General features: G+C 48.2%; 1 protein-coding gene across 1 annotated transcript in view; it reads left to right on the forward strand.

Moving 5' to 3' along the window:
- Positions 1 to 17,317: 17,317 nt before the first annotated feature.
- AHCYL1 (adenosylhomocysteinase like 1) overlaps positions 17,318 to 17,758 on the forward strand; it is a 38,293-nt gene continuing 37,852 nt past the window's right edge. Inside the window, exon 1 of the mRNA XM_077765601.1 lies at positions 17,318 to 17,333. The gene's annotated coding sequence lies outside the window, so the exon portion shown is untranslated. The remainder of the gene's footprint in view (positions 17,334 to 17,758) is intronic.

The following is a 17,758-nucleotide window of genomic DNA, read 5'->3' on the forward strand; positions in this document are numbered from 1 at the left end:
GAGGAATTTGGAATATTTTGTTATTACAAGACACTTGCACTAACCACAAAGTGGGAGAGTGTTATTTGAAAATGAACTTGGATTGGTTATAAATTGTATACTGCAAACTCTAGGACAACCATTAAAAAAGGTTTAAAAAGGGGACATCTGGGTGGCTAAGTCAGTTAAGCGTCCAACTCTTGGCTTTGGCTCAGGTCATGATCTCATAGTTTCATGAGTTCGAGCCCCATGTCGGGCTTTGCACTGGCAGCGAGAAGCCTGCTTGGGATTCTCTCTCTCTCCCTCTCTCTCTGCCCCCCGCCTTATGCTGTCTCTGTCTCTCTTAAAATAAATAAATAAACTTAAAAATAAAGGTTTAAATGGAAGTATAATTGATAAGGTAAGAAAAGAAAGAAAATGGAATTATATAAAATAATTAAAACTTAAAACATTTTTTAATGTTTATTTATTTTTGAAAGAGAGAGATAGAGGGTGAGTGGGGGGTGGCAGAGAGAGAGGGAAACACAGAATCCGAAGCAGGCTCCAGTCTCTAAGCTGTCAGCACAGAGCCTGACGTGGGACGTGAACTCACAAGCCACGAGATAATGACCTGAGCTGTAGTCAGCCACGTAACTGACTGAGCCACCCAGGCGCCCCCAAAACTTTGAAAGCCAGAAAAAGAATGGAAGACAAAAATAGGAATAAATAGAAAATAGCAACAAATACGGTAGACACTAAAACAACTATGTCCATAATCACTTTAAATGTCAATAATCTACATATGCCAAAAAAAAGAGACCCGATTTAGGTGCCTCGGGTGTCTTGTCGGTTAAACATCCAACTCTTGGTTCAGCTCAGGTCATGATCTCACGGTCCGTGAGCTGGAGGCCAGCACTGAACTCACGAGGAGCCTGCGTGGGATTCTTTCTCTCCCTCTCTCTCTTTTGTTTCCCTGCTTGATCTCTCTCTCTCAAAAACAAAACAAAACAAAACAAAACAAAACCAAGTCCCAATTAAATGTGGTCTACAAGAAACCCATTTTAAATATAACATAGATCATATATATAAGTAAACATGATTAAAAGTAAAGGGATGGGGAGAGATATGCCAATACTCACCAACAGAGCAAGAGCTTCTTTCACTCAACATAATACCTTGAGGGTCACCAGAGCTGTTTCATGTAACAAGAGTTTGTTCCTTTTTAATAGAGATGAACCACAGGGGGGTTTTGAATCCATTAATTTATCGAGAGACAATTGGCTTATTTCAATTTTGGCAATTATGAATAAGGCTTCTATAAATGTTCCTGGATACGCTTCTGGGTAAACATAAATTTCAGTTTCTCTGGGGTAACTACCTATGAGTGCAATTGCTGGGTTACATAGCAATTTATGTTTCATTTTGTAAGAATTTATCCAATTGTTTCCCAGTGTGGCTGCACCTATTTTCAGTCTCTCTGCAATGTTTTGGAGACACGTTCCGATGCATGAGAGTATTCTCGTCAGCGCTTGTTGTTGTCAGGGCTTATATTTTAGCCATTCTAACATGTGCTGTGCTATCTCATTGAGATTTTAATCAGTATTTTCCTAATGGCTAATGATGTCAGATATCCTTTCATGTACTTACTTGTTTTATCCTTTTTAGTAAAATGTTTAAGGTTTTTACTCAGTTTTGATTCAATTGTTTGCTTTCTTCCTGTCAAGATTTCAGAGTTCTTTGCATATTTTTGTTACAAATCCTTTGTTGGACATATGACAACAAATTTTGCCCTGAGAGGGTCTGTGGCTTGTTTTTTTCATTCTGCTTCCCTTATTACCAAAAGCATTTAATTTTTATGAAGTCCAATGCATTCATATTTTTCTTTCATGGATCATGCTTTTCTGGTCAAGTCTCACAATTCTTTGCCTAATCCCCAGGTCGTAAAGAATTTCTCTTGTTTTCGTCTACAAGTTTTATAGTTTGATGTTTCACGTTGAAAATGACACGGATTAAACGTCCATCCTGAGTTAAATTTTGTACACGGTGTGAGGTTTGTTTTTCTACTTGTGGATGTCCAGCTGTTTCAGTGCAGTTTGTTGGGAAAAAAGCCTGTCCTTTCTGCACCAGATTGCCTTCGCGCATTTGTGAGCTATAGATGTGTGTATCTGTTTCTAGATTCTGTACTCTTTTTCATTCATATATGTATCCCTCTTGTTGCTAGTACGACACTGGTTTGTTTACTATAGCTTTGTATTAAGTCTTAAAATCGGATAGTGTGATTCTCCCAGCTTTGTTCTTCTTTTTTAAAATTGTTTTAGCTATCTAAGGAGCCCCTGGGTGGCTCAGTCGGTTGGGTGGAGTGTCTGACTTCGGCTCAGGTCATGATATGGTTGGTGAGTCGAGCCCCACACAGGGCTCCACACTGTCAGCACAGAGCCCTCTTTGGATCCTCTGTCCCCTTCTCTCTGCCCCTCCCCTGCTTGCAGTCTCTCAAAAATAAATATTAAAAAAATTGTCTTAGCTATCCTATTCCTTTGCCTTTATGTATAAATTTTAGAATCAGTTCGTCTATATCAAAACCCTGAGATTTTGATAGGAACTGAGTTAAATTTATCAAGTATCAAATCTATACTTTATTGAATCTTCCAGGCCCTGAACACGGCATGATTTTCCATTTTTTTAAATGTCCTCTTTGATTTCTTTTATCAGTGTTTCATAGTTTTAAGCATATAGATCCCATATGTGTTTTAGGAGATTTATATCTAAACGTTTTATTTTCTTAGCTATTGCCAAGTGATAATGGTTTTTTAAATTTTGGTTTCCAATTTTTTACTGCTAGTATATAGATCTATGACTTTTAATGTGTTGATCTTACATTCTGTGATCTTGCCATCCCGTATTAATTAGATGACGTTTCGCGTGTGCGTACAAATTCTCCGGGGTTGTCTGTGAATAGAGATGGTTTCATTTCTTGCTTTACAATCCAGATGACTTTTATTTCTTTTTTCTAAGATCATAAATACATGTGACTTTTATCAGGTGCTTTTTATACACCTTGTTATTGCTTTGACTCTTTTTTTTTCTCCTTCAAGTGGCAAGTGTGAGAATTACATTGATTGGTTTTCAAGTTATGAACAATGCCTGCATTCCTTGGCTAAATCCCACTTGGTCATGGTGTATTATTCTTTTTGTATTATATTATTGAATTTTATTTTCCAATATTCTTTTGAGGATTTGCATTTATGTTCATGAGAGTTATTTGTTTCTAATTTTCTTTTCTTGTGATTTATTTTTCTGCTGTGGGAATAATTCTATTCTATCAGTGGACCAATCCTTTATTTTAAAAAGGATTGAAACTCAGAAATGGCAAGGATTCTGCAAACATCCCGTAGAAGACAATTCCTGGATTCTTGAACCAGTGCCATTTGCTGGGCTGTGAATCAGGTATAGTTTCTTTTATGTTTTTCTCCTGAATCCAAAATACAGATAGTAGTCATGCCGGTTGCAGTGATGACTGACTTTTGTAATCTCAGTATCTCAGTGCCAATTATTAAAACTAGTCTTCCCTGCTGACACATTTTCAGTGATGGATGTAAAATGTAAATTCTTCTATAGCTGCACTGTCCACCTGATCTCTTTTTTTTCCCCCTTCTGTTGCCGCACCTAGAATGGCAGAAAACCTACTGGCCAGGAAAATCCAGACTTCGGTGCAATTCACAACTACAGACGCTCCCTGACTGTGTGGTTTGACTTAAAAGCTTTTCGACTTTACAAAGGCGCAAAGGCAATATTCAGTAAAAGTTGTACTTCGGATTTTGAATTTTGATCATTTCCGGGGCCGCCTATATACCTCACAATCCTCGGTCATGACACCGGGTACAGCCAGTCGGCCGCAGCTCCCTCCTGTCAGCCACATGACACTGAAAGGTAAACAAGGCCTCTGCTTACAACCATTCTGTGCCCATAAGGCCATTCTGTTTCTCACTTTCCGCACTTTATTCAATAAATTAAATGAAATAGTTGACACTTGATTATACAATGTTATGTTATAAAAGGCATTTATGTTACACAAGTTTGTCCAACTGTAGGCTACCGGAAGTGTTCTGAACACATTTAAGATAAGCGAGGCTAAGCTATGATGTTCAGTGGTTTATGTGTATTAAGTGCATTTTCAACTTAAAGATATTTTCAACTTATTTTCATCAACATGGACCTCACCATAAGCGGAAGAAGATCTGTATATTGATTTCGAGAGGCCTTAGGGCACTTCTGCTTCCTTCTCTCCAGGACGGTACAAATAGTTCAGATACCCCAGGGCCTCTGGGTAGCAGGCATTTGGTTGAATAGATTGCCCATCTGTGGCTCACAGTCATTCAGGTGAAGGCCAGCTGGGTCAGCAATGGGGAAGTAGATAAAGGGGGAACTTTCCACAGGCAGCCCTTCTCCAAGCGATGAGAGGAATATATAAGTCAGCTATTCGTTTGTTTAATTGTAAACATTTTTAAATTTTGTCATAAGCGTTAAGTTGAGATAGTCTTAATGTGGAGGGGTGTCTATGAAATAGAGGGGGAAATTAAATAATAAACACACCAAAATAGTCGAAATTCAGGTAGTGCTTTTTATATGCCAGGCACTGCTCTCAGCCTTTTACATATAGTGACCCATTTAATTGTGACAAAACCCCCAATAAGGTAGGCATCATTTGTAATCTCAATTTTACTAGGTAACTGTCACAAAAGGGTTGTAGAATACTATGAATAGCCTTATGTATACAATTTAAAAAAACCCACCTATGAAGATACAAAAAAGAAAATATTACGTGGAGGTAAGGTTTCCCGCTCTAAGCCTAGAGTATGTGCATGTATAGGAAAGAAGATTTTCACTTTTGTTGCACATACTTCCATTTGCTTAGATTTCTTTTTATGAGTGTGTATTACTTTGATCCTTTAAAATTGTATTTTTCTTCCGGAGTCCCTGGGTGGCTTAGTCAGTTGACTGTCCGACTTCGGCTCAGGTAATAATCTCACGGTTCGTGAGTTTAAGCCTCACATCAGGCTCACTGCTATCAGGGCAGAGCCTGCTTCAGATCCTCTGTCTCCCTCTCTCTCTGCCACTCCACCTCGTGCTCTTTCTCTCTCAAAAATAAGTAAAACATGGGGGGGCCTCGGTGGCTCAGTTTGGTTAAATATCCAACTCTTGATTTTAGCTCAGGTCATGATCTCATGGTTTTGTGAGTTTGAGCCCTGAATCAGGCTCTGCGCTGACAGTGAGTAGCCTGTTTGGGATTCTCTCTCTCTATTCCTCCCCTGCTCATACTGTCTCTTTCTCAAAATAAATAAACTTAAAAAAAAAATAAATAGGGGTGCCTGAGTGACTCAGTCAGTTAAGCGTCCAACTTCGGCTCAGGTCATGATCTGAGCTGACAGCTCAGAGCCTGGAGCTGCTTTGTATTCTGTGTCTCCCTCTCTCTCTGGCCCTCCTTCGCTCACACCCTGTCTCTCTCTCTCTCTCTCTCTCAAAAATAAACATCAAAAATAAAAAATAAATAAAACATTAAACAAAATTATATTCTTGTACAAATTATTCACTAGAGGTAATATGCACTGATTGTTGAGTTTTTTTAAAAAAACTTTTTAAGAGGTGCCTATGTGGCTCAGTCGGTTAAGCGTCCAACTTCGGCTCAGGACATGATCTCACGGTTTGTGGGTTGGAGCCCCCCCCCCCATCAGGCTCTGTGCTGACAGCTAGCTCAGAGCCTGGAGCCTGTTTCAGATTCTGTGTCTCCCTCTCTCTCTGACCCTCCCCAGCTCACGCTGTCTCTCTTTCTCTCAGAAATAAATAATAAAAAAATTTAAGAGAATAAAAATAAAAAAACTTTTTTAATGTTTATTTATTTTTGGGAGAGACAGTGACAGAGCATGAGTGGGGGAGGGGCAGAGAAAGAGGGAGACACAGAATCTGAAATAGGCTCCAGGCTTGAGCTGTCAGCACAGAGCCCGGTGGGGGCTGGAATCCACCAGCCGTGAGATCATGACCTGATCCGAAGTCAGACGCTTAACTGACTGAGCCACCCAGGTGCCCCTCAAGTTTTTAGAGAAGGAAAACAAGCACAAATGAGAAAACAGAAATGACCTGCAATCTCACCTCAAAGAGGAAATAAACATTTTGGTGTTTATATTTTCAGTTATTTTTTCTTAGTATAAATATATGATTTTAACGTTTATCAAAAACTTGGTCACTGGGTGTTATATGGAAACCAACCTGACAACAAACTATTTGTTAAAAAAAAAAAAAAAGAAGAAGATGTGTTATATTTATACAATGGAATACTACACGGCAATGAGAAAGAATGAAATCTGGCCATGTGTAGCAACATGGATGGACCTTGAGGGTGTTATGCTGAGCGAAGTAAGTTAGATAGAGAAGGACAGATGCATTATGTTTGCACATATAGGTGGATTAGGAGGGACTTAATGGAGGACCATGGGTGAGAAGAAGGGGAAAAATAGTTGGGGAGAGGGAGGGAGGCAAACCATGAGAGACTCTTGAATGCTGAGAACAAACTGAGGGCTGATGGGGTTAGGGGAGAGGGGAAGGGGGGTGATGGGCATGGAGGAGGACACTTGTTGGGATGAGCACTGGGTATTATATGGAAACCAACTTGACAATAAACTATTTAAGAAAAAAAAAAACTTGGTTGACACTTGGGGAGAATAGAAAGTCTATATTAGCCCCTGACCGCCCCCCCCCATTCCTGGCACAGAGCTCCTAAAAACCCTCATAATTTCTCCAGTGATAAGAGCCCTGTGAGAATCTCTGGTTCTAATGAGGTGACTGTCGGTGGGCTCCTGGGTGGGGCTGGTCACTGGAAAGACTGTGATTAAAAGCTTGGAATTCTCACTCTCGGAGAAGGGAGAATGGCTGAAAATGGAGTTAATGATGGATCACGCCTCCATGATAAAAAGGTCAATTCCCACAAGCACATGGAGAGCCCGGAAAGCACACGGAGGTTGGGGGAGAGCAGCACTGGGAGAAAGTATGGAAGTTCCCCGTCCCTCCCCACATACCTCGCCCTGTGCATCTCTCCCATCTGGGTGTTCATCCGTATCCTTTCTTATATCCTTTTATAAGAAGCTGGCGGATCTAAGTCTGCGTTCCCCTAAGTTCTATGAGCAGCTCTGGCAAGTGAATCAAACCCAAGGAGGGGGTCATCGAAATCTCTGGTCTACAGCTGGCCAGTCAGAAGCACAAGTGGCAGCCTGAGCCTGCGACTGGCATCTGAACTGGGGCTGGGGAGGGGTGTGGGGGTGCCGGACTTGTGAAACTGAGCCCTTAACCTGTGGGATCCAACACAGTCTCCTGGTAGATGGTGTTGGAATTGGGTTGAATTGTGGGAGCCCAGCTGGTGTCGCAGAGAATTGCTTTGTTGTGGGGAGAAACCTCTCTACATTTGGTGACCAGAAGTGAAGTGTTCTGGATAAAGTAGAGGAGATGGACAGGAGAGACACACAGTGGGGAGGGGGAAACGGAGTCTTTCCATACACAGCACCGTAACGCTGTTTTATTTTTTTTTTAATTTTTTTAATGTTTTATTTATTTCTAGGAGAGAGAGAGAGACAGCGTGGGCAGGGGAGGGTCAGAGAGAGAGGGAGTCACAGACTGAAACAGGCTCCAGGCTCTGAGCTGGCAGTCAGCACAGAGTCCAACGCGGGGCTCGAACCCACGAACCGCGAGATCAGGACCTAAATGGAAGTCGGACGCTTAACCGACTAAGCCACCCAGGCGCCCCTGTAACGCTGTTTTAAAAGCTGCCCTTTTCAGCTAGCGATTTTGCCATGAGCATCTTTCCAGGTCATTAAGCATCCTCGCACAGTATGGCTTTGACCATATTTTTGGTCGCCTACTGCTGTACTTTCCTGCTGTTGGAAGTGGGAGAGGGTGATTAATCGAACATTTAATGTGGTGGAATAATATGACTGAGAAATCAGCTATATGTGGTTTTCTTGGCTGTGGACTCTTCAGGAAAAAATGTAAAGTATGTTCCCCACATCCTCCCAAGGAGGGAGGCCAGAGTTTCCAGTCCCGGAGGTCAAGGAGGACAGGAGCTAGTTTTCCAACGAGAGAGGGCAAGCCTTACCTGTGGGGCAGTGACTTCTGGTACCTGAGAAGAAGGTGCAAGGTCACGAGCAACCACACTCATGGCAGAAGCTGAACACACACTCCCACCCCCTCTACGCCCCAGGTGGCAGAACCTGGTATGGGCCGGTGGGCTGCGAGGAGGAAGCAGCACTCCCAGAGAGGCAGGGCCGGCTTCAGCATGCACTGCAAGGGACAGATGGAACTGTGGCCATTTTCACTGAATAAGGACCAGCTGCCCCAGTTGTACAAGATCAAATGCTTTGTTTGCTTATTTGGGGATTTTTGGTTTTTGGTGTGTGTGTGTGTGTGTGTGTGTGTGTGTGTGTGTGTGTGTGTGTGTGTGTGTTTTAATCCAATGGGCCAGGGGATGAGGCCCTAATAATATTTTAAACTTCTCACCAACTGTGGATGGGGCTTGGGATCAGACTTATTTTTTTATTTTAATTTTTTAATGTTTATTTATTTTTGAGAGAGAGACAGACAGAGACAGAGAGAACATGAACAGGGGAGGAGCAGAGAGAGAGAGGGAGACACAGAATCTGAAGCAGGCTCCAGGGTCTGAGCTGTCAGCACAGAGCCCGACACAAGGCTCGAACTCACAAACCGTGAGATCATGACCTGAGCTAAAGTCAGAAGCTTAACTGACTGAGCCACCCAGGCACCTCCGCTTGGGATCAGATTTAAATAAACCTGGCAGGCCCCCTGTGTGGCTCAGTTAGTTAATCACCTGATTCTTGGTTCTGGCTCAAGTCATGATCTCACTGTCCTGAGATGGAGCCCCACAATGGGCTCTGCACTGGGTGTGGAGCCCGAGTAAGATTCTCTGCCTCTGTCTCTCTCTCTTTTTCCCTCTGCCCTTTCCCTACGGGCTCTCTCTAAACAAACCAACAAACCTGGCAAAATAATGAATACTGGTATTTCTTCCCCATTGAGGGTCACGGAGCTATTCATTCCTTTCTTATGCACAACAATATGAGGAACATTTATGTGGCTAAATCACAGGCTCTTCATTTCAGCATCTCTTGGCCCCTAAGAGGCGGCAATGTCTGCTGGGCCAGTCAGCTCCGTGGATTAAGCTCCTTGGATTAAGAGATCAGAACTGGGCAAAGATTGACAAGAGTGGGGAACCTGTTCCCAGTCCTCACTCTCTCACTAATGTGCTTTCTACCCCGGAGCAAGTTCCTTTCCCTCTCTGTGCCTCCATTTTCCAGTCTGTAAAGTTCTGTGGACCCGTGAGCCCTTGCCTCTTGGGAGCCCTCAGCCTAGAGGAAGTCTAGACAACTCAGCGGTAAATGGCATGACATAGCCACGGAAACCAGAAGCAGCTCACTATTCTCCCGTGTGCTCCGGTCAAACCAGATTGTGGGCCATGTTCCAGAACGTACTCTGGGTTTTACACCTCCACGGTTTTGCTCTTGCTGTTCCCCTGGAACGGGGGGCCCCCATTCCTGCCTGTGAAAATCCGACTCGTCCTTTAAAATTCGCCAACAGAGGCTCTCCACGAGGCCATTCCCACAGGAGTCCTCTTCCGGTCATCTTCCACTGGTGTCTCAGGCCTCTGACTACAGTCATCAGGGTACATTTTGCAAGCTCCCTGAGGGCAGGGGCTGGGCCTCACTCGGCTCCGGGTGCCGCACAGGACCCAGCCCAGGATGTTAGGAGTTATGGTGCAGCCAAATGTTTGTGGAACTAAAATTGGGACCTGGGCCTAGGCTTGGCTCAAGTTTCAGGCTATTTCAGGCCCTGCGATGGGTGGGGCGGCGAGGGGGAATGCCGGGGCTGCACGATAAAAGGCCTGAGCGGGAATGTGGCCTGGGCTTCACTGCCTGGAAGGGCCTTTGTGCCTCCCTCCTCTCCCCACCACCCAAGCCCGAGCAAGGAAACAATGTGTACTAGCGACTCTTGCATCGGACTCCTGGGGGCCCCTTAGGACCTTCGCCCCGCCCACTCTGTCCCTGAGTCCCTATTGGTGGGGGCCAAGGGCCCAACCTGGTCTACAGGAAATGGCCGGAGGGGCTGTGGGAAAACGTTAACGTCCAAGCTCCCGGGCTCCGCTTGGGCCCCACTGTTGCCCTTGGTCTAAAGCGTCGTGTTGACCCTTTGTCCGGGCTCTGTTTGGAGTGTGCAAGTGGCATGAGCTCATGCGAGGCTGAGTCGTCTTTCCTCACTGCTGCAGAATGGGACAAATGTTGAGGGCGGGGAAGAGGGGGGTTAACTCTTTTCCTGGGGAAGAGGCCAGGCTCGCAAAGAGTAAGGTGGAGCCTCCAACCCTCAGAAGGCCTTGCAGGCAGAGCTCCTGCCCACCGCCAAGCAGGGGCGAGGCCTGCGGGATTAAGACAGACAGGTGTGAGGGGCGGCGTTGGCGATCTGGGCCAGCTATAGGAAGAGCTGGGAGGGTGAAATGGTTAATGGTTTGTTGAAAAACAGGGAGAGTCCCTCCTCCAGGGGCCCAGCTGGCTGCAAAGCCAGGAGCTGAGGCTCCAAGGGTGATGCAATGGGGCCCGCCCTGCACACCAGAGAGGGTGAGGAAGGGGAGCTCCCACCCAGCAGCAGCCTCCACTGCAACAGCTGACCACTCTCCTCCGACTCCAACAAGCCAACCACGGGGCACGGCCTGTGGGGCAAACGGGGCAGGATCCCGGCCACCAGAATTTCGGGGGTTGCCGCTTCTGCCTGTGCTACCGCATCCGACCCCGGTGCCCTTCCGGCCCAGGCGAATCCCTCTCCTGGCCCCCAACAGCAGACCTGACCAACCTGGCCAACCTCCGGTCTCTGCCAAATCCAAGACCATTTCCAGTCCCAGGGGCCGCTGGCAGGTAGCAGGTGGGGAACCTGAGAGGTGGAGACAAACAGTGCAGTTCCTGATCCCAGCAAAGTGGCACCTCCCCTCACCAGCCCACTCTCCATGGCCTCGAGACAGGTCAGTGGCCAGGCAGACAGTATTCTAGAAACTGCTAGCAGACTAAGGACAAACCCACGTGTGGGTACGCTGATGTGAACTCTGGAGACAGACTGCTGCCCACTCCCCACGCTGGGGGTTGGCATGGTAACTGCAGTTTGCTTCTCAGAAGGACTCTACAGGGTGGGGCACACGGAGGGAGTGAGGGGAAGACAGCTAGGGGTCGGGATTTGGTGACAAAGCACAGCTGTTGACTCGAAGCCCCATGAGGACAGGGACACAGTCTGTCCTGGTGACTGCGGCCTCTCTGGCATCCAGCACGTCTCCTGGCACAAAGCCTGTGCTTAATAAATAACTGACTGGCAGAGACCTGGGCTCAAGCTGATGCCCAAGGCCAGTTGGTTTCACAATTTCTGTAGTCTGCTTTTTTTGGTAAACGCCTTACCCCNCTCACAGGGGCAGGAAAGTACACAAAGTAGCACAAAGAATCCTCAAAACAGATTCCTTGAACATTGTTTACCATTACTGGACGCTTGCTCAGCCCTTAACTTTTATGGGCTGTAGCTTGGGAAGCTGAAACTGCAGAGAGATACATCAGGGTTTCTGGTCCAACCCAGAAGAAAGCATCTGAGGAAGTTTGGAGGGGCTGCTAGATAGATACACAGTAGCCAGACCCCAGGCCAGGCTGGGCCAAGGAAGTGGCAAGCGCCATGGCTGGAGGAAGTTCGATCATTCCAGGTGTAAACAAGTTCTCAGCACCAGCAGTGAACCACCTTACCTGAAGCAAGCAGGTATCTGGGGCTGCTCCTCATTCTGGGAAGCAGGGCACACTGAGAAGTCCAAATTCTCAGCAGTGATGCCTTCCCCTCCAGATTTGTGGCTAGAGCCACATTCTAGCGCCTTACATTTGCACAATATTTGTAACTTGTTCAAAGCTCTTTTACAATTATTATCTTACTAGATTAGATTGTTGCAAGCCCCAGATGGAGAGCTATCTCCCTGTTTTGCATGAGGAAGCAGAGGCCCAGAAAGGCCCAGGATTCCGGTGGCCAAGTTGGTAGCAGAGTCAAGACGTGAGGCCACATCTCTGTCTTCCCAGATGCCCCGCTTTGCTCCATGCCACGCAGCCTCCCCGTGAGTCGGCCATCACGAGTTCCAAGCACTGGGCCCCACATCCCCTGTGGCCGAAAGGTGCCTTCCCCCAGTTCCCATTCACAGCGAGGACAATTGGCGCCACTGTTTACATTTTTGCTCCTTCTCTCTGGCAGGACCTGGTGCCAGTGACCCAACCTTGTCTGTTTTGCTTGAAAGCCTATCCCACTCTGCCTCCTACACCCACACACTCTAAATTCATGTTGCACTCAATTGGAAACCAGTTCCCAACTCTGGGAGAAGGACGGAGCCAACTTTTACAGCAAGATGAGGGAGAGGGAGCGCTTGAGAAACACTGACAAGGACAAGCTTGTAAGCCATCTGCATATGTGGTAATGTGTTTTCGAAACACTGTAATCTGATCAGAGCAGGACACAAAGCAGCATGTACCTACTGATCACAGGTATGTAAAAGCGAGCTTCTGTGAAATTGCCACGAACCAGAAGTGAACTTAGAGAGATGTGAAGAGATTTTTATCTTCACAGGTTTTTCTTGCCTATAACGTTCAAAACAATAACAAATTATAAGTATGATCATAATAGGGGCGCCTGGCTGGCTCAGCCCGTAGAGCATACGAGTCTTCCTCTCAGGGTCGTGGGTTCAAGCCCCATGTTAGGCATGAGCCTACTTTAAAAAATAATTAATAACATAAAAAATTATTATTTTTTTATTATTTAACGTTTTTTATTTATTTCTGAGAGAGAGAGAAAGAGAGAGAGAGAGAGAGACAGCTTGAGCAGGGGAAGGTCAGAGAAAGAGGGAGACACAGAATCCAAAGCAGGCTCGAGGCTCTGAGCTGTCAGCACAGAGCCCGACGCGGGGCTTGAACCCATGAACCGTGAGATCATGACCTGAACTGAAGTTGGAGGCTCAACTGACAGAGCCACCCAGGCACCCCTAATTATTTTTTTAAAATAACTAATTATTTTGTAAAACTATGATTACAACAAGCAGAGGAGGAGGCAGCGAAGCAGAAGGCCCCCAGGGGACTATCCATCTTCCCAAAAAGGCTAGCGTTAAAGAGAGTGGCAGGGGGAGGAGATTGGCCACGGGTGGGGTGGGGAGGTGGTGTGAAGGAGCTGGGTGGAAACTGTGCTCAGAGATACAGGGGTGCACCTGGGAGCCTCGCCTCTGGGAGTCCCTCAGGGCCAGGAAGACACCTAAGCAATCTGGAGTCCTGTTCCAGGGGCCCCCTGCTCATCAATTACAATGTTAGTGGTGCCTCCCCGGGTTGTGCAACATGGAGGCCTTGGGACAGAAAGAAGATGGAGTGGATCTGTTGAACGTGGAGCCACTGAGCCTTGCCCCCTCGCTCCTGTTGTCATCTGAGATCTCTTGCAATGTCTCTCCACCTTTCATCGAGGAGGGTTGAAGCACGGCCTGGGCCATAGAAGATGAGAGGCTTCCACGGGGCAGCCGAGCCTTGCTTCTAGTGGTGAACAGGCGGGTGTGAAGGGCACCAGCCTGGGCCCCCTTGGGACTTGGGGACAGTGCGCGGCACAGGCACATCAAAGTCGCGTTCCGGCTCCAGCTTCAGCCCTCACTCTGCCCCATTTTGCACCCTGGGTCCCACCTGCACTGACATAGTTACAGTTCCCACGGTACATCCCGGGGTATTTCCCTGCCCTGCCGCTTCTTATGCTCTCCCTTCCCTACTTTGTCCGGCTGTCAAGAGTCAGCTCAAGTCACCTCTACAAAACCGTTCCTGCTCATCCCTACCCCTACCACGCCTACCCCACACCATCTGTCCCCTGGTAGAGATCAGTACTTCTTTCGTCTCTGTAGCCCCAATATCTAGTGCGGCTCCTGGCACATCTTTAGCATTCAATGTGTAGTTTATGAATTTAAAAAAATGAATGAGTGTGGGGAGGAAGTTTTGGGGTAGACAGAAGAGTGAATTTGATTGGCAAGACTAAGCCCACGTGGGATACCCCAATGCCACCACGTTTTTGGTGATGGCATCTCCCAATTCCTCTCCACCCCCAGGCTACTCCTTTCTAGGGCAGGGTCCCTTCCGGTCCTTAGGCTCTTTGGTAGCTTCCCTCCACCACACACAGCAGGTGCACCGTCCTTGAGTCTCTATTCATCTCAAATGCTGGCGCCTGCTCCTTGTTCTCACCTGTGTGTCGGTTGGACTGTTCAGGAGAGTGAGCCCTGGCTTAGCCGTCTGACCTTGCTCAGAGGTGCTGAGTCAGATAGGTGGCTGGGTGGGCTGCGGACAGGCCAATTCTTTTATTTTTTTTTAATTAAAAAAATTTTAATGTTTATTTTTGAGAGAGAGAGAAAGAGAGAGAACAAGAGGGGGAGGGGCAGAGAGAGAGAGACAGACACGGAATCCAAAGCAGGCTCCAGGCTCTGAGCAGGGCTCGAACTCATGGACCGCAAGATCATGACCTGAGCCAAAGTCGGAAGCTTAACCAGTGGAGCCACCCAGGCGCCCCAGGACAAGTCATTTCTTGACATCCATGAGAGGCAACCCCCCTAGCTGAGTTGTGTGAGGCCACCTAGAAGGGGGAGGGGCAGCACGCAACCGCTCGTACCCATGTTACATCATCACACTCTCTGGCTGGGTGAGTTCTTTGGGCTCCAGCCCACACATGGTGGGGGGCAACGGCAGCCAACCATGCCCTCTGCAGCAGGCTTGTTTCCAAGGAGGCCCTGGGCCCTGGCCTGACATGAACCACATAGGCCTGGTGCCTTTTCTAGGGCAGAGAGTACTATGCATCCGGCCTTCCAGCCGAGCACCCAATTCCCATAGGTGGGCCTCCCCACACCCCTCCTTGGACCAGGCACTCAGCTAAGTGGAGTCAGACTTGCTGGTCTCCTTCCTGGTTCAAACCACAAAGGCTTCAAGGCTTCTTCTAGGCCAGGCCCTGTCTTCACCATCTGCAGCAGCTGCACTGGCCAATTCTGTGAGCAAGGTGTTACATTTGTCACTCTATTCAGGAGGGGTCCAAGAGAGGCTGAGCTTCTATCTCCAGGAAGCTCACAGTTTGATTGCTAACATGCATGGCAGACCTTGGGATCTGAGAGACAAAGCTCTCAGACAATGCAGTTTTTTACAAATCAAATCCCAAAGACAGACACATCTATGTTTTTGTTTTTAGTTTTTTTAGTTTTTTTTATTTTGGTTTGTTTGTTTTATAAGCTATCCTAAGTCACATGTTTTCCTATTCTAGGGATGTGGAGCTTTCACCTCTGTTCCAACTGGCTCTCCCTCTGTTCTCTGGGCGGGCGGCTCTGATCCCTGGACTGTGACAACAGTGTGGGCAAACCCACGGGATGAAAGCTACGTTAGGCCGTGTGTCCAAAGACCCTTGGGACCCTCCCCAGCTGGGAGATAAGGGGTCTGGCTCCCTTGTGGATGAATCTGGCATTCCGGTACCCCTACCCTCTGAGCCTTCTGACACAGGAATACGCCTGCGAGGGAAGTGGGGGGCTTGAAGGAGTGGGCAGATGAGAGAATCCTAACAGTTCAGACGCGGATGTGCAGAAGTATGTATCCTTTCGGGCACTTCCAGGCCTCATTCAGACAGAGAGCCCCATGGGGCGGGGTGGTTGGAACATGGGCTTCTCTGACTAAGACTCCTGGGGCCCCAGAGGCAAGTATTTCACAGTCTTCCCAGCCTTGAACACACACCAGTGGAAAAGATGTCATTTCAAACCACAGCTTCTTTCTTAAAAGAGTTGAACCTGTCAGAGACCTGGTGGGCTTCTGGATATAAAAAGGTGGGCTTGGTGGGGCGGGGGGACTTTCAGAAGAGGGCGCTGGGAGGACCGAATTACTCATCACAGTAGAGAGGAATCTGGCTTTCCAGAGTCTATCAAGGAGGAGAGAGGGCGGTGGAGGATGGGAAGGGAGGAACGGGAGGCAGCCACATGAGACCGCAGTGGGCTAGGGGAGCTCTGTGGGGTGGTGTGGCCAATGAGAAACCCCAGGTGACGAGATCGCCAAAATAACTTCTCAGAACATTTCAGAAATGTGATTTTAAATTGTTTGCTATGTGATGTAATCTCTCCCCTGTGGCCCACAAACCTTCATTAAAAGTTCTTTTACATGTTACAGCATTATTTTTGCAGTTGTTTTGGAATAGGGGTGGGGGTTGAAAGGAGAAGGGGCCCCGCTCCATATCTGAATTGACAGCAGGAACTAAAGAAACAGCCACAGCACCAGAATATGAATATCACTTCAGATGAGCCAGAAAACTAGAGCCAGAGGTAACCATGAAAATCTAAGTCCCCCTAGTAATTCACAGAAATCCTGGGGAGGACACTGGACTTTCCACAGGACACGGGCGGGCATTTAGCCAGTGTCATTTAAATCTCAAAGGACACGCTACCTCAGCTGACATTAGGTTACAAATAGGCTTTGCCTCTCCAGCCGGGCTAAGACTTGCAAAACATACAGTGTATCACGCACACCTTTACTATCCAGGGCCTTAGCGCAGAGCACACAGTAGGGACCAGTAGCAGCATGCGAATGGCCTGGGTGCCACTAGGAACTGACAGAATCTAATGCTTCTGGGGAGGAGCAGGAAAACCATTCAAGCCAGGGACTTATCTGTCTCTCGCCCCCAAAGCCCCCCCTCCTGCTCTCCACCCCCCTTACCCATTAGCCCTATCCCTGTGGCCAGATAACATCAGCTCTGCGACCTGAAGGTCTTGTAAACAGGCAAGACCCAGCGGAGACGGTGGGGGAGGAGGTCACAAAAGGTTGTGCGGAAACCACACTGCTCTGAGTCTGTCCTGGGGTGAGCAGAAGGGGAAGGAGGTGCTGGTTCAAAGGGTCTGGGGCCATGAGTGGGCTGTCTCGGGCCCCGCCTATTTCCTAGTTCTGGCTGTGGAACGGGTCGTGTGGGGCTCTGGTCTTTGCTTCCGAACATCCCACTTACACTTTCCGGAGGCCTCGCGGGGACCCCCACAGCCCAAAGACTCCCTCCCAGTTCCGAGGCATTCCTGCGGAAGCCTCGCGCGTCTCAGAGGGCTGATGCCGCCACCTGGCGGCGGAAAGGGTCTGACTCACCCTGGGAACCTCGGCGAGGCAGGAAGAAGAAGGCGTGGCTTCTGCGGCCGGGTCCCGCGTGGTGACGTCATGACAGGCCGCCGTTTCTCCCCGCCTCTTCTCTCCCCGACTCGGAGCTGCCAGTACTTGACGTGGCGTCACCACCGTCTACCCTTACTTTGCGTGCGTGTTTGCGTGCGGCGGAGGTGGCGGCGCGGGCCGGTCGGAGCTCGGCGCTGCTGCTCCTGCTGCTCCTGTCGCGGCCGTAGCTGTCCGGCTGGTTTAGACTGCCGAGCGGACGAGGCGCTGGCCGCGGCACTTTGGCACCGGACGCAGCTCCGCGCGGCCCCGGCAGGAGGGTGGGCGAACGCGNGGGATCCGGCTAGTTCGGGACTTCAGGAGCCGGATTGGAGGTGGTCCGGGACGACCGCGGTGGCGTTCGGGGTGGCGAGCGAGTGGCCCCAGGCCTATCCCGAGCTGGAAAGGCCGCCCCTGACCTCACTTTCCTTTGTCCCTCGGCCCTAGCCCTCCGGGATCTTTCTGAAATCCGACAGGGCCGGGCCTTGAATTTGAGGCTGACTTTTCCTGGTTGCAGGGCCTTGCGAAGA

This window comes from Crocuta crocuta, unplaced genomic scaffold (assembly GCF_008692635.1).
Source record: "Crocuta crocuta isolate KB4526 unplaced genomic scaffold, BGI_CrCroc_1.0 scaffold274, whole genome shotgun sequence".
NCBI classification, from domain to species: Eukaryota; Metazoa; Chordata; class Mammalia; order Carnivora; family Hyaenidae; genus Crocuta; species Crocuta crocuta.